A 15,627-nucleotide genomic window follows, 5' to 3' on the forward strand; every position below is an offset into this window, starting at 1 on the left:
CGTAGGATTACTATACTAGAAGGGTCCTCAGAAACGTTAACTCCATGCAGATGGGGAAATTGATACCTGAGAGACCGACCCGTGACTCTCATGATGACACAAGCATGTGTGCAGGAGTGAAATTTGAACCCAGATTCGAATTTGAATCAAAGATGGTTTTCTTTCCTTTTTCGTTTTTTTTCCCCATCTAAACCTCTTTGCCTAATCCCTGAAGGAGCCAGATTCTATCATTGCTCCCACTCAGTTCTTTGTCAGAGTCTCCGAATGTGGGAGGAGCAGGGTAAGACAGGAAAGAGATCTTTTATAATATCAACCATGCAATCAACAAGTTTTTATTAAGCACCTGAGTTCAAATCTGGCCTCTACACTTACTAACTGGGTGATCCTGGGCAAGGGCCTTAACCCTGTTTGCCTCAATTTCCTCATCAGTAAAATGAGCTGGAGAAGGAAATAGTAAACCACTCTAATATCTTTGCCAAGAAAACTCCAAATGGGGTCCCAAAGACTCAAATAAGACTGAACAATAACAAATGTGCCAAGCACTGAGTTAAATGCTGAAGATAATAAAGAAAGGTAAAAAATAATCTCTGATCTCAAGGAGTTTACAATCTAATGAGGGAGACAACTTAAAAACAACTATGGATAAACAAGCTACAACCAGAATAAATTGGAATCCTAAAGGGAAGAATCTAAAATAATGAAGGATTGGGAAAGACCTCTTACAGAAGATGGAACGTTAGCTGAGACTTGAAGGAAGCCAGGGAAGCCAAGAGGTGGTTCCAGACTTGGGTGACAACCAGTTTATAGAGTAAGGGGATTACTTGATATAGGTAATAGTCCTGAAATTTAAGAAGTTCCTCTGATCTCTGAGTGGAGTATGGACTGGACCGGGGAGAGAATTGTGGCAAGCAGACTAATTTGAGGCTTGGGGTGGTGAGAGCCTGGTCTTTGCAGTGTTAAAGAAGAAAAGGAGGTAGTGAGAAAGAGTGCTAAAGTTGAAAAGACAGGTTCTTGATAGCAATATATGGCAGAAGAAATGATTGCTATGGAAGTAGCCTGAATTTTCAATCAATCAAAGTTCAATCAAAACAGGAACTGGGGTGAATTCCATAGCAACTTTGTGACTTTGACCAAGTCACATGGCCTCTATAAATTTCAGTTCTTCATCTGTATCATGAGATTAGATTAAATAATTTTTATTTCCCTTCTAGCTCTAAATCTGTGATGAAAAGAGAGGGACTCAGGACAGTTAGGTGACCCAATGGTCACCTGGAGTCAGGAAGACCAGAGTTCAAACGTGACCTTGGATACCTGGGCAACTCACTTAACCCTGGTTGCCTCCTTACACACACACCCCCCCCCCAAAACAAAAGAGAGGGACTCATGTAAGTTAGGTAGGAGCTCAGAAAAGGAAAGAAATAATTATAGACTGAAATTATCAAGAGTAGACCTATCAAGGTCTGTCTTCTCCTATCTGAGTTCTGCTCATCCTAGCCTACTCCTCTGCTCCTACCCCCAGGTCAAATTCTCTATCTAGAGCTCCATACAGCATTTTATTCAGCTTTCCTAACCTGTCTTTCCATTTCCAACCAATGTCTTCCTACACCACTTCAGATTTCCTTCCCATTCTTCCGTCTCTTTCTCCAGGCCTTTTTCTTCTGAAGCTTCAGGATTAGTGAAATTTCAGTTGATTAAAGATTCTATGTTCCAGAGAAAGTAACTAGCCATTCTCTGTTTCCTACCTCCAGGATTTTTTTTTTTAATTGGCTGTCCCCTATACCTAGAATGTTCTCTCTCCTTATATTGGCCCTAGAATCCTTCACTGCGGCTTTAAGGATAGGTGGTTCCATCTTGGGTAGGTGCACCAAATACTAGCTCTTTCTCCCCTCCCTCCATTATTTTGCTTATATTTTGCATTTACTTATTTGTTCACTATTGTATACTGCTGTTTGAGCACTGGGACTGGTTTTTTTGGGGGGGGCGGTATTTGGATTTTTTTTTGCCTTTGCCATCACTCATGCCCACCTCTATGGCATGTAAAAGGAGCATTAATCATAATAATAATTCAGAATATATGTAATATTTTGTTTAGAAAGCACTTTACAAATGTTACATCATTTGATCTTTACAAGCCTATGAGATACTTCTCAGAAACCCTATATAATGTAAATCTTGAGGAAGGAAAGCTTCTTCTAGCTTTCCTCCTCTATCAAATAAATTCTTTCTAAAACTAAAATTTAAAAATCCTATGAGTTAGATGCTATTAATATCATAGAGGGCTGCTAAATGGTCCAGTGGATAGAACACTAGGCCTGGAGTCAGAAAGACCTGAGTTCAAATCCTCAACAGATACTTACTTTACTGTGAAAACTTATGGCCCATATCTTTGGGTCTCCTTTGTTTCTCCATCTGCAAAATAGAGATAACAGCAGCTGTCTCACACAGTTATTGTAAGGATCACATGAATTAACATATATAAAGCATTTTTGTAAACTTTAAAGCCCCATAGAAGTTGTAGCTATTATTAATTGTTACCATTAACTTTCATTATTATATTATTTATTTTACTATTATTACTATTATTTATTATAAATTATTCTTAAGGAGCCTAGATTTATTGGTCACTACAGACTTTGCAAGGAAACAGTAGATACTATGTAACATATTGTTTTATAAAATGTTATAAAAAGCATCTACCAAATACCTTAGAAAAACACAATCAATTGGATAGATTATCCATCAGGGTTTCACTAGTCTTCAAAAACTAAGAGATGGCAAGTCTTTATACGGCAATTACCAACCTCAAAATTACTTGAGAACTTAACAAATAAGCTTCAATGTAACCATAGAAAATGCCATCCACATCCAAAGGGAGAACTATGGAGACTGAATGCGAATCAAAGCATACTATTTTCCCCTTTTTTGGTTTGCTTTTTCTTTCTCATGTTTTTTCCCTTTCGTTCTGATTTTTCTTCTGCAATATGGAAAATATGGAAATATGTTTATAATTATTATACCTGTATAATCTGTATCAATTTACTTGCAGTCTTGGGGAGGGAGAAAATAAGGGAGAAAGGAGAAAAAATGTAGAACTCAAAATCTTACAAAAATGAATATTGAAAACTATCTTTACATGTAATTAGAAAAATAAAATACTATTGAAGAAGAAAAAAAGAAAACGAAAGCAAAATCAGAGTTGAGCAATTTTACCTTTTTTCTTTTGTGGTCATAGAGTACTGAGCCAAGTCAGGAAAGCCTAGATTCAAATGCTGCCTCAGACACTTACTAGCTCTGGGACCGCTAAGTCATTCAACTTGCCTGCTTCAGTTTCTTCATCTATAAAATGAGAATGAGAAGAACAGCATTTATTTCCTTGTGATCAGGATCAGTGGTGATAATAGTTGTAAAGCACTTAGCATAGTGACAGACACATTGGAGGTGCTATATAAATGTTAGGTATTTTCATTAATAATTAACAACTGCAATTATTTGTAAAATAGCAATAATATTAGCACCTGCCTGATAAGGTTGGGTTTTGGTTTTTTGTTGTTGTTGTTGTTGTTTTAGGGAGATTTTTAATTTTTTTATTAAGGTTTTTTGTTTTCAAAATGTATGCATGGATAATTTTTTAGCATTGACCCTTACAAAACCTTGTGTTCATAATTTGATATATGTTAAACATGTTAAAAGATATGTTAAATCCAACATATGTTTACATATTTATACAATAGTCTTGCTGCACAAGAAAAATCAGATCAAAAAGGAAAAAAATGAAAAAGAAAAGAAAATGCAAGAAAATAACAATATGAAACAACAATGTGAAAATGCTATATTGTGATCCACATTCAGTTCCCAGTCTTCTTTCAGGGTATAGATAGCTCTCTTCATCATAAAATCATTGGAACTGGCCTCAATCCTCTCATTGTTGGAAAGAGTCACGTCCATCATAATTGATCATGCTATAATCTTGTTGTTGCTGTGTATAATGATCTCCTGGTTCTGCTCATTTCACTCAGTGTCAGACTTCATGTAAGTCTCTCTAGGCCTCTCTGAAAACATCCTGCTGATCATTTCTTATAGAAAATAATATTCCATAATATTCATATACCATAACTTACACAGCCACTCTCCAATAGATGGGCATCCACTCAGTTTCCAGTTTCTTGCCACTACACAAAGGGCTGTCACAAACATTTTTGCACATGTAGGTCCATAGGGTAGTTTGGACATATTATATGTAAAGTACTTGGCAACTTTAAAGTATTATGTAAAGTTAGTTATTATTATGATCCTACTCACCCCCAAGGAGCTGTCTTACCCCTTCCTCAATTCTCCTCATTTCACTAATATAATAACTACAATAAAAGAACAACCCACCAAGAGTTATTTTATTTTTGTCCTTAGCTTTCCTCATCAGTTTCATCTTGTTCAGCACTCTCTTTCCTGATACTGTACCTTTCTCTTTTTTCTGTTCTTATTGCCAGTGTTTATATCATTAAATATCTAAGCTAATGAAAGAGTCCCCTATGCATTCACAACATTTCTTTAAACAATTCTTTCACCCCATCTTTAGAATTAAGAATTCAGAATTTCAGAGAAATATCTCTTTACATCCTCAGAATTCATTTGGGACAATTTATTTTCCCTCCTGGGTCATCAAATTTTAGTTCAGTGGCTCCTATCTCTTTCCTGAAAGAATTAAAATCTTTTAGCATTTGAAATCTGCTTTCACCAATTCTAGGCTACATGTCAAACTATACCTAGCTTACTTTTGCCTGTTACTAATTTTAAGATGTAATCATTTTTGAGCAGAACTAGAAAAATATTGTACAAAGTTGTAGCATGATTAACTATGATTGACTTAGCTTTCTCGTAATACAACAATTGAAGACAATTCCAAAAGACACATGCTGTCCACATCCAGAGAAAGAACTATGGAGTCTGAATGCAGATCAAATCATACTATTTTCACTTTCTTTATTTTTTTCATGTTTTCATTCTTTTGGTCTGCTTCTTCTTTCACAACCTGAATAATATGGAAATATATTTTATATAACGGGACCTGTATAACCTATATGAAATTGCTTGTTGTCTTAAATGCAGGAAGGAGGAGGAGGGAGGGGGAACATTTTGGAACTCAAAACATTATATAAAATGAATGTTAAAAATTGTTTTTACATGTAATTGGAAAAAATAAAATAATTAAAGATAAGATATAATTACTTTATCCCCAATACCAAGGTTGTCACCATTTCTGTATAACGTTATTAGTGAGAATCAGATTTTGAATTGTTATTCCTCTCATTTGTTTTACCATCTGGAATTATCATAAAAACAAGTCAATAAATTATTAGCTGGTTCACATTTAGAAAGGACAGAACTACAGAAGTTGTCCAGATAATTGAATTTCCCCTTTACTCCTATATTATGTCTCCTTTCTCACCAGGCTGCCATCTGGAGTCCTCCATCAGGCCCCTAGAAACCTCTTCATTCTAGAAGGTCATTTCATATCTTGCAAGTACCCTTAGCCCTTGGGACCCCTCTAATTATCTGGGATGTCCATTTAGAAAGGGCACCCAGGCCAATTTTTATTTCTCTCTAGGCTGCAATCTAGCCTTCACTATTATGCTTCACAACAGTTTTTCCCACCCCACTCTCTTTTCAGTTTCCTTTCATTTGTTATCTTCCCCCATAAGAATATAATGTTTTTGAGGGCAGGAAATGTCCTTCTGCTAGCATTTTTATCCCTGGCATTTAGTACACAGCCTGACTAAGTATTTAATAAATGCTTGTTTACTAACTGGGCAATGCTTGTGATCTTTTTTTCTTAATGTCATCTATTTCTACTTTCTGCTCAGGTAGTCTGTAGTATATTCAATGACAAAAGTTTTTTTTTCTTTCCTCTCACTATTGACCTTCACTGAATGCTCCTCTTTTTAATATCCAAAAAAATTTGAACCCCCATATAATAATAGTTGTGCTATTAGAATCCATGACTTGATCATATATAATAATCCTGAATAAAACTCTGGACCTGGAGTCAGGAAGTCCAGAAATCTGGCCTAAGACATTCAGCTGTGTGACCTCAAGAAAGTTACTTGACTTCTGTTTACCTGTTTTCTTATTTGTAAAATGGGAATAATATACCTAATTTACAAGGTGCATATTTATAAGGCACTTAGCATAGTACCTGGCACACAGTAGGTGCTATATAAATATCACCATTATTATTGTCATTATTTTGTCCTCTAACTGTTCAGTGGCAACATATTTCTCTATCACTTTAAAATTACAAAGTACTTGCCTTATAATTATGTAAATTATTATGGTGAAAAATATTACATATACACACACTAGTCCCCAATGAGCACCTCCTCTCTTTCTCCCTCTTCCCCACTCCCCACTTGTATAGATGAGGAAATTGAGGCTCTTAGAATTTATGTGCAAAATGGGATGGGTAAAAGATTCTAATCAGTATCATTTTATATAAATTTAGTAAGATATTCAACTAAGGCAGATAATCCCAACAGCATTTATACATGAAACTTGAAAGTGAACCAATAAATGCAAAATGAATAGATTTGCCAGCATTTCTATAATAATCTATGATGAGAATGTGGTAAGATCACCACATTTAGACTTTAACACCTCAGTATCCAATATACTATTTGAAGGAGTTGAAATGGCACTTTAGAAAATTGAAGAAAAAGACCAAATCGAGAATAAGGAAATCTGTGCTGGAGGCAAATCAATTTTAAGGATATTTCAGAATTGATGTATGAGATATATTTGTGAGAAGAGTGCAAAGAAAAGAAATAATCGTGACTATTACTATTTCCCCACCCCCCAAAAAGGTAGCCAAAAATACATCACCAACTAGTCCTTTACTTTCTCATCTCTATAATGTCTTTTACGATGGTCTCTGCACATATCAAGAGTATCCTTGATGAAAACACAGAAAGGGAACAAGCAGACTTTCACATTTTTTCCACAGCAAACCACATATTCACAATCACACAGAATGAAAGAAAGATTACAAGATCCTACCATCTCTATTGTTTGATAAATAGGGGGGAAAAACCAGATTTGACTCAGTGAAATAAAATGTTGCCTTAAAGTCTGTTTTTCAATAGCGTGTGTTCTATTTAAGATTTGTTGAAGATCACCAAAAAATAATAATAACCTTGATAAAAAATACTCAGATTATTCATATCAAGCAAGGAATAAAACAAGAAGACACATCATCACTGAAGATGTTAGCACTGTCATGGAAAATGACCCAGGCAGAATCTAGATGGAAGCAGATTCTCCCAATGGGAGATCTTCCAGCAAAGACTCAATGATCCCTTGTGAGTTTCTTGAAAAGGACATTCTTCTTCAGATATGGGACATATGAGATGGCTTTTGAACACCTTTAGAACTAGGAAGAGCTGCAATTATAGATGAGTATTAGTGCCCCTTTTAGTTCTAAATTTGTGTGAATTGGAAGGGAATTTTAAGTATAGCCCAAGGACCATTACTCCCATTATACAAGTGGAACCAGAAATTCAGCCCAGAATAAGGAAGGGATTTTGCTCTGTAGTTGATCCAATAATACAAATCAAACTGCCTATCTTTTGCCTGATACAATGTTTTAGTTTTGCCAGATTCAAATAAAAACATTCATTAACCACCTCAAATGTGCAATAAGATTGATAGAAGTGACAATCAGGACATTACTAAGAACATCTGTTCTTGCCTCTTGCTAAAGGAGATTCATTACTGGAGGTTCCTGGTTGGTCCTTTTTTCTATCTGATGGTAGGAGATGGAAGGAGGGAAAGTATATTAAATAGTATTGGTTCCTGACCCAGGAAGAGCTGCTCACTCAGTAAACTTAAAAGGAGAGACCAAAGACCAAAGACCACCCGTGTGTGTGTGTGTGTGTGTGTGTGTGTGGATGTGTGTGTGGATGTGGGTGGGTGGGTGTGGGTGTGTTTTTCTGTTTGTCTCACTCTTCCCTGATCTATAACACTATGGTGACTATGCACACATTATAGCCAGTACATGCACTTGTCTATATGAGCCTAAGAGGATTACAAGCCCTTTCTCACAGTTTGGTACTACTGATAGAGTACTGAATCTGGAGTCAAGACAACACATCTTGAATTCAAATCCAGCCTCAGACACTTATTAGCTATGTGACTTAATCTGTAAAATGGACTAGACTGAGAAAATGGCAAACTACTCTGGTAATTTGGCCAAGGGAACCCCCAAAATTGGGTCACAAACAGGCCTGAAATGACTGAACAACAATAAGGTGACCCTAACACTATATTCCAAGTTTCTGACTGGCTACCTCTTCTTTGTTTTTTTTTCTCTGAGCACAGATTATCAAACAGTGATCCCAGGGAATGGGTGTTTCTGTATTTGGAGGCAATCTTATCAACTTGAGAGGTCCAAAATCATTAAGATGTCAGGATGCTGGTTGCTAGTGGGACATGCTTCCTGAAACTACCCTCATCTTGGATACAAAGATGGATACCACCAGGAAGATAATGCATACATTCCAGGCTGGTCAGAAGATATGAATTTCTTTTTTTTTTAATATTATTTTTTATTTAATAGCCTTTTATTTACAGGTTATATGCATGGGTAACTTTACAGCGTTAACAATTGCCAAACCTCTTGTTCCAATTTTTCACCTCTTACCCGCCCACCCCCTCCCCTAGATGGCAGGATGACCAGTAGATGTTAAATACATTAAAATATAAATTAGATACACAATAAGTATACATGACCAAAACATTATTTTGCTGTACAAAAAGAATCAGACTCTGAAATATTGTACAATTAGCTTGTGAAGGAAATCAAAAATGCATGTGTGCATAAATATAGGGATTGGGAATTCAATGTAATGGTTTTTAGTCATCTCCCAGAGTTCTTTCTCTGGGCATAGCTGGTTCAGTTCATTACTGCTCCATTGGAAATGATTTGGTTGATCTCGTTGCTGAGGATGGCCAGGTCCATCAGAACTGGTCAGAAGATATGAATTTCTGCTTAGCAAATGTAGATTGGTGGGAAAATGAAATCTGCTCAGCAATCACACAAGCCTCTCTGGACTCCTTCCTATCTCCGGGAAGAGTACAACAAAATTGATGTTTTACTATTTCATATTTTAAGTATTGTCAATACAATAAATCATTAGCATTTTTTTTGATGGAGAAGAAATAAATATCTGTTCTATACCTGACATCTTCTACTTGGTACATCGAGGAACCTAATATATGTCTTACTCCCACCATTTACCTTCAGCCAAATTTACCTTCATCCCTTTTTAATATCTAAAAATTTTTGAACCCCCTATATGACAGTATTTGAATTTATGACTTGATCATATATAATAACAGTGAATGAAGTGCTCGACCTGGAGTCAGTAAGTCCAGAAATTCAACTTCAGACACTCAGCTATGTAACATGCATCAAAACTATATTTGTTTAAAGAGAGGGAATAGTGAACCACAAATACAGGAGCCTGATTCCTCCTCTTTGGACTCAGGCTCCCACAGGAGTGAACTTATTCTACAAGAGTCTAGAACCAAAATTCTTTCAAGAGAAAGTCTTCTTATTCTTCAGGTGACTTTCAAGGGACAAGCAGCAAGATAACTGACTTTAAAATTGAGAAGATCAGTGTTCAAATACCCCATATCTCCGACAGACCGGTTGTGTGGCCCTGGCCAAGGTGACTTAGGCATCTGTATTCCTGGCAGTTCTCTAAAACTATAACTTTCAGAAAGGATCTGCATTGGTAGACCTTAAAACACAAAGCTCCCTATTCTGATGCAATCAGTGATTGAGTCATAAAGAAAATAATCAAGGCTGTGAACTTTTCACTGGAAATTAAAAGAAAATATGATAATGGGCCCCTAAGGAGCTTACATTCTATTTGGGAGAAAAAAACAAAATTTGCAAAGTAAATTTAAGTTAATTTACACATATGTCATTATAACAGGAAGCTAAATGGTACAATAGATAGAATGCTAGATCTGAGTTTAGAAAGAATCATTTTTGTGAGTTCAAACCTTGCTTCAGAGACTTACCAGCTACGTTACCCTAAGTAATTTAATCCTGTTTTGCTCAGTTTCCTCATCTGTAAATTGAGATGGAGAAGGAAATAGCAAACCACTCCACTATCTCTGCCAAAGATACCCAAATGGGGTCACAAAGAGTCAGACATGAATGAAAAGTGACTGGATAAATGTCAGTATAAAAATAAACACAAAATAATTAGTTCCTGGGCTTAGGAGGAAAGAACTAACAACATGGAGAATCAGAAAAAACTAGTATCAAATGTATCACTGAAACAAAACCTTGAATGGAAGCTGGAATACATTCAAGAGAATAAAGGTAAGAACCCAAGATCAAAAAGGCTGATGGCATCTTCAGACCTGAATTAATAATAGGTATCCCATCAACACCAATGTCAGGCACTACTGAGAATCTGCTTTTTCTGTGATGGGCTTGTGGTAGAAATGAGGGATTTACAATCAAGAACGTTCTTAACCTCAAAACTTTGAATCATGGGATAACTGAGGCTCCTAGAACACTTAACTCTTCAGAGCCTAAAATTCTAGTGTTTTCAGAGTCTAAAATCTTAGCATTCTGGAATTAAAACCTTCAGGTTGGAAGACATTACAGACCAGCTTATCTAAACCTCCTTTTACAGAAAAAGTTAATGGGTCTACAATGGGAAAGTGAGAAAGTGCTCAAAGTTGCTGGCAGACTCTAGTTTAGAATACACATCTTTTTTCCTAGTACTTTATCCATAAATAGCATAATTCCTTTGTTTTAATAGTATTTTATTTTTTCCAATTACATGTAATGATTATTTTCAATATTCATTTTTATAAGATGTTGACTTTCATATTTTTCCTTTCCTCCCTCTCTTCCCCTTCTCCCCAAGATGTCAATTAACATAAGTTATATATATATATATATAATTATATGAAACATATTTCTGCTTTAATCATGTTATGAAAAAAGAATCAGAACAAAAGGGAAAAATCACTAGAGAGAAAAAAAAAACCCCCCAAAAAAAGTGAAAATAGTTTGCTTTGATCTGCATTCAAACTCCACAGTTCTTTTTCTGGATATGGATAGTATTTTTCATCATGAATCTTTTGGAACAGTCTTTTATCATTGCATTGTTGAGGAAAGCTAAGTCTATCAAAGTTGATCATTGTACAATATTGCTGTTACTGTATTGTCCTGATTTTACTCCCTTCACTCAGCAAGAGTTCATGCAAGTCTTTCCAGTCTTTTCTGAAATTTCCCTGTTCATCATTTCTTATTATTACATTCATATATCACAACTTGTTCAGCCATTTTCCAAGTGATGGACATACCATCCATTTCCAATTTTTTGTCATCACAAAAAGAGCTGCTACAAGCATTTTTATATATGTAGATCTTTTCCCCTTTTTATGATTATTCCCACTTTGTAGAACTGAGACCAAGAAAAGAGGACATATTAGGTCAGTAGCAGAAACTGATTAGGTCAATAGCAAAGAGAGTGGACAAAAGAGAAACTGCATGGCTTTCACACAGCAAAACAAATAGGACCATCCAGAGCACAAGCCTATATAAAACAGTAGGCTGCTCTTTTCCATCTAGAAAAATGTGGTGTGGCTCCTTTAAATTTCTAGGGCCAGGATCCAAGCGCCTTGTCATCTTGAGCCTCTGGCTCCCTTCCTGATACACTAAGATCCACCACCTTCTGGAAAAGAATTTTTTTCTGGGGAAGGAAGAAAAAAAAGTAAAGCACTGGAAGACAGATGGATATTTCGTGATGTGGCTGGTGGCTTCCTTCTGTCCAGTCAGCTCCACCTCCTCCTCCATCCTCCCATGAAGTCTCAGCACCCAGTGAAACCCAGGCTTTTGTTTCCTATTCAATATTTTAATAATGCATATTCTGGAAACTCTGACATTGTCATTATATGACCCTGGAAAAATCAATGTCCCTCTCTAACTTGAAAAACCAGGGGTTCAGATTAGATGTTCTTAAGAGCCTGATATTCTAGGCTGTCTTCTAAAGGCCTTCCCTCGCTCTGACATTCTGTGTCCCACGTTCCAAGCTCCCTCCAAACTCTGACATTCTATGGTCTATGTTCCAAGCTCCCTCCCAGCTCTGAAATTCTATGTTCCATGTTCCAAGCTCCCTTCCAGCTCTGACATTCTGTTACAACATCCCACTCATCTTAACATTCTGTATTTCGTGTTCTGAGGTCTCTCCCAGCTCCAATATTTAGTGCTCTACATTCCAAGATTCATTCCATCTTTGACATTCCTTCTCAGTTTTAACATTATGCCGACAACTTCCCCTGACCTGTTTTAATAGTAAGAATACCTCCCCGCCCCCAAGAATTTATTGTGCTTGACTGTGCATATTTATTAAGAAGGATTTGTTTGGAGAATGGGGAGGTAAGGATGGGAGGCTGTATAGGATAAAATAACAGGAAAAATACAGAAAAGAGAGGCAAAAAGATCCTTGAGATCTCTCTCCCTTTCCTCCCTCTCTTTCTCTTTCTCTCTTTCTTTTTAATGCAGAGAAGAGGAAAGACCAGAAAGAAGCACAAATAAGTAAGACAGATTTGAAGCTACAGCTTGTATCTATTATATAGTTTTAAAAAATAGATCTCTGTAATTTCATCTAAATCTACTTTTTTTTTTACTGGGTACATGAGAATGATCATTCTAGTTGGTATTTGTTAAGTTCAGAATAAAAATAGTTATAAAAAAAGAATAGCCCTTCTTATATTAAAAATCATCTTCCTCAAAACAGCTATATAAGGTAAGCTTGACTACATGTCATCATTTCTATTTTTATAGAGGAAGCACCTGGAACACAGAATGGAAACGACTATCTTGTGGTCACCCAAGGAGTCAATGTGGATTCAGGATCCCCTCTTTAGCTCTCCTGGCTTCAAAGGAATTGCAGACCTCTTGTCAGAAGGTGAGATTGATTCAGGTGTTTCTCTATTATAAATGAGCTGTACTGAGCTATGTTCACACCTTATTACCTACTGATAATCTCTTGGTGATCATGTTTACATTACATCTGGCTGGAGTTTTGGGGCTCAGTCTGGGACTGGGGTTAGAATTTTAGATTATGGCTAAAATCAAGGCTCAGCCTAGTGCCAAAAATATTTTTTTAAGTATGCAGTTAATTTTCTCATAAAAGTACTGAATCTATAATCCTGATTTTTTTTTTTAACATCACTAGTCCTGAAGGTTAATTAGAAGTATATGGAACAGTGATTACTCTGGCCCTATTTCCTGGGATGTCTTCTCCCAAAAGCAGATGTTTATCAGTTCCTCCCCTCGCCTCCCCATTTTCTCCTCCCCTCCTCTATGAACTTTGCTTTTAAAAGAATTTTGAATAGTGTATTTTTAAATTTTTTAATTAATAGCTTTTTATTTTCAAACTACATGCAAAAGTAATTTTAGACATTCACCCTTGTAAAACCTTATGTTCCAAATTTTTCTCCTTCCCTTCCTCCCAGCCCCACCCCTAGATAGCAAATAATCCAACATAATTTAAACATGTACAGATCTTCTCTACATATTTCCACAATTATCATGCTGTACAAGAAAAATCTGATCAAAAAGGGAAAAAAATGAGAACGAAAACAAAAAGCAAAGAACAACCAAAAAAGGAAAAAAGGTAAAAATACTATGTTGTGGTCCATACTCAGTCCCCACAACCCTCTTTCTGGGTGCAGATGGCTCTCTCCATCACACATCAATTAGAATTGGCTTGAATCACCTCACTATTGAAAAGAGCCACGTCCATAAGAATTAATCATTGTATAATCTTCTTGTTGCCATGTACAATGTTCTCTTGATTTTACTCACTTCACTTTGTATCAGTTCATGAAAGGCTCTCCAGGTCCTTTTAAAATCATCCTGCTGATGTTTCTTATAGAATAATAATATTGAATGATGTATTTCAATGTAATTGGTTTGTAATTTGAAAAGGTATTTTATTTTATACTTTATACATTTAAAAATATTATTTTGAGAAGGAGGCAAGGATTGCCCTATTCCAGCCCCCCACAAAGAACCCCAGATTTTCAAGTTGAGAAAAATGGCCCAAAGAGAAAAATAATTATCTGTCCCAAATTCATTAAAACTCTAGCTGAGAATTCTCAGGGATTGTTTGAACTGGGTTTTTTCTTTCTTGAACAGCTAGGATAGGCTGTGAGTGTGGCCTGGACAGCTACAGGGCAGGCAGGGCCTTTGCCTGGGCTGGGCCTGAAGTACATTCCTTTGCTGAGCAGCCACTCCCGGGCTGGCCCATCCCCCACACTGCCACGTAGTCTGGCGTTCTGCTGCAAGAGAGAAGAGAGATGGAGGAGGGAGGGGGATGCTTTCCTCTCATATTCTCCTCCTCCTCCTCTTCCTCTTCCTCCTCCTTCTCCTCTTATATTTTCCAAAACAATTCTCTTCCTCCCCTCATTCTTTGGAGTCCAAAAGACATATCAATTTCCATAACACAAAAAAGAGTCAGTCAATCTCTCTCTCTCTCTCTCTCTCTCTCTCTCTCTCTCTCTTTCTCTTTCTCTCTCTCATTCTCTCTCTCTCTCTCTCTCTTTCTCTCTCTCTTTCTCTCTTTCTCTCTCTCTCTTTCTCTCTCTCATTCTCTCTCTCTCTCTCTCTCTTTCTCTCTCTCTCTCATTCTCTGTCTCTCTGTCTCTCTCTTTCTTTCTCTGTGTGTGTGTGTGTGTGTGTGTGTCTCTCAGTCTCTGTCTCTGTCTCTCTCTCTCTCTCTGTGTCTGTCTGTCTCTGGTTCTCACACATTCACACCCACAAAGTACATACATGTGCTGTGTGTAAGGTTGTATTCATATGTGGATCATATGATAGATTTTAATGCATACTTTGTATTCATCCACATACACACAATACTTACATATATTCCATGACCACGTTTGATATGTACTCAATCCTACACATAATGCATATATAATATGTATGAACTATAAATAGACACAGATACACTTGCTCATTTGTATATAATGCAATCAGTAACTCCACATCCTCTCCAAGTCTTCTATATAAATTAAACTCCTCACTTCCCTCCTTTCCATGTGTTCTAGCATCTCCCTCCTGGCCCACATCCCAAGACCTAATGTGAAACTGGAGAAAGAGCAGGGCCTTTAGGAACAGAGGAACAGAGCTCAGATCCTGGCTTGCCTTTCATTTACTAGCTATGTGACCATGGAAAAGTCGCCTTCTCTAAATTTCCCTTTCCTTCTATATAAAAGGAGGGCGGATAGGAGGTCCATAAATCTGTGATCCTGTGGCAATTGCTCTAGGAGGAAAGTAGTGCAACATAGTTAAGCCCAAAGCCCTCCCCATCCTTGTGTCCCCAAGATTTGCTTTCCTCATTTGACTCCAGCAAAGAGTTTCCCTTGGCCCCTGATTCAGTGAGCATTCCTAATGAGGATGCCGGTCAGGTTAGACTTGGGAAGGGAAGAGGGAACAGGGATTGTGACCCTTATGAAGGTAACTCCTTAGATTAAGAAGCTTAGACTCCAGACCTTGGAGCAGAGATAACTCTGGGAAAACTGAAGGAGTTAAGTCCCTTG

General features: G+C 36.8%; 1 long non-coding RNA gene across 1 annotated transcript in view; it reads left to right on the forward strand.

The window, feature by feature from the left end:
* Window positions 1-12,427: 12,427 nt before the first annotated feature.
* Window positions 12,428-15,627, forward strand: part of LOC116422581 — a 42,533-nt gene continuing 39,333 nt past the window's right edge. The window contains exons 1-2 of the long non-coding RNA XR_004233241.1: window positions 12,428-12,616; window positions 12,866-12,989. This is a non-coding gene — a long non-coding RNA (uncharacterized LOC116422581). The remainder of the gene's footprint in view (window positions 12,617-12,865; window positions 12,990-15,627) is intronic.

This window comes from Sarcophilus harrisii, chromosome 3, assembly GCF_902635505.1.
Source record: "Sarcophilus harrisii chromosome 3, mSarHar1.11, whole genome shotgun sequence".
Lineage (NCBI taxonomy): Eukaryota > Metazoa > Chordata > Mammalia > Dasyuromorphia > Dasyuridae > Sarcophilus > Sarcophilus harrisii.